Source organism: Gavialis gangeticus, unplaced genomic scaffold (genome assembly GCF_001723915.1).
Source record: "Gavialis gangeticus isolate Ggan-Ray unplaced genomic scaffold, GavGan_comp1, whole genome shotgun sequence".
In the NCBI taxonomy this organism is placed as follows: Eukaryota; Metazoa; Chordata; order Crocodylia; family Gavialidae; genus Gavialis; species Gavialis gangeticus.
In genome coordinates this window covers 77,482,150-77,484,466 of record NW_017729031.1, presented here as the reverse complement: position 1 = coordinate 77,484,466, position 2,317 = coordinate 77,482,150, and positions in this window count along the sequence as shown.

The window sequence follows — 2,317 nt, the reverse complement described above, 5'->3', positions numbered from 1 at the left end:
CAGTATTTCATTATATATTCTTTATCAATTCTGTCATAATTCTGTGTGTGTTTTCCATTTATTCACAGCTAACAAAATAAGTCCATTACTAACAGTGTCCTTCATATTTTCTAACTTTCCATTGAAGTTCTTTAAGATATATAGGATTCCCCACCATACATTTAATGTTAGTAGAAAACTATTAAATTAATTTATCACTGGAAGATAAAATTGAGAGAAGAAAACCACTATCTTGTAGCAGCACTGAGGAAAAATATGTTTGTTGTTTACCTGTGCTGAATATAGTAACTGGAAAAATACTTAAAATTTCTGCCCTTTCTTTGAACACAAAACTATGTCCAATTCTTCTTGAGACTGATAACAGTATAAGCAAGTAATAATAATAATGTTATGTACACATAATTCTATCATCCCCAAGGGTTTGAAAATACTTAACAAGCTTTACGTGTGTATGAACGGGTGTTTAGGCTTTATAGCCACTTACAATCCTGGACACATCCAGCCAGATCCTATTTCTCATATTGAACACCTAAGTAAACTGAAAAACCTAAAACTTTTACATCTGTTTTGGCACATACTGTCATCTGAAGAATAAATCAAAAGGGCAGGAAGGAGGAGTAGAAGGAGGGAGAGCCACACATCTTTTGTAATGAAAGTTTTTCAAGGACTCAAGCAAAATGGGAACAATTTGCACTTAGGCATCCAATAGGTGATATAGTACCTGAAATATACTTACATTATGATTTTCAAGATGGATGGCTGCCTAGTAAGTATCTCTGGGAGTGCTTTAATGGTTAGGTTCAAACTCCTGACTTCATTGCTAGCTTGCTCTATGACAGGTACTTAAAGCACTTTATTAGCAATTAAGGTGAAGGATCATGGGTTCTGAAGGAGGAGGGAAATGGATGCCTGAAAGAGGATCACCAGTACTGGGGATAAATGAGAATGGAGCTTTGAGGGCCAAGGAGGCAGAAAGGAAGATCTTGAGGAAGGGAGACACATGACTAGGACAGAGAAGATAAAAATGTTGCCCTTTCAGTAGCACATTAAATGCTTTGATTAACATCTGTTACATACACATTTTTTTTTTTTCATTTTCGCCTTTGGGTTACAATAGTCTGTGTTTCCTTTGGGTTACAATTGCCCCTGTTTTGGTAGGGGCAATATTGAATACCTAGATGCTGCTATGTGCCCAGGGTGGAGAAGTCAGTTTAAAAAAAAATGATTTCCCCGAGAGCAGTAGGTGATGAGATTTGTGACTGTCCAAGTTTCCTGAGTCATTTGACCATAGTAGGCTGGCACCTAAGAAATGTTTCTGAAGAGCAGAGATTTCCCTTTATAGAAGATAGCTCTTCTGTACCTAAACAAGGAAATTGTCTACTGTGGACTTCATCCCAGAGCTTTAGGTGATTTTTAAAATTATGCTGAGCCAGGGTCATCAAATGTCCTGAAAGTAAGGATTGAGACATTAATTATGATGTTCTTTGAGAAGCCAATTTGCAAAACAGAAGATATGTCTGATGCATTTATGGTAGCTCATGTGGCTAAAATATTCTGCAGCATTATGAACTGCATGGAGTTTCCAAAGGGCTGACAGCTTTGGGCAGAGGTATATTACATTGTAAAACTCAATATGGAAGGTGAGGAATGCCTATCCACTTGAAACTAAAGTTTAATAATAAGTTATTAAAGGAATGTATAAACTAAAATGTGCCCTAAAATATGTTGTGTTGATGCTTATTAGTTATGCTTATGCAAATAAGCCAGATGACCTCAGAGACACAATGACTGTACTACTCTTCAGGAAAGGAGATGAGTTTAACTGTGGCAATTATAGAGGGATCGCCTCACTGTCTACCATGGGAAAGATCATTGTGAGAACCCTCCTGAACCATCTCCCTTCCACTTGCTGAAGAGCGACTCCTGGAAACTCAGTGTTGATTCTGGGCATCAAGAGGCACAACTGACATGATCTTCACTATTCATCAGCTGCAGGAAAAATGCTGGGAACAGCATAAACCTCTCTACATGGCTTCCTTTGACCTCACAAAGGCCTTCAACCAAGAAGTGTTTTGGAGGCTCCTTCTGAAGTATGGATTCCTACCAAAATTCATCACCATTCTTTGCCTGCTTCATGACCATAGGTGACTGGTAGGGTGTTCACGGGGGTGCACGTGCCCCCCCTGATGGGGCCGGTGCCCCCCCGATGACCGACACTGATGCTGTTGGTAGAGCTGATGCCCCCCCGACAGGCCCACTGCCATTGGCATCTTCTATGGGTGCCCCCCCCAGATTCAGGAGGCACCAGTCACTCATG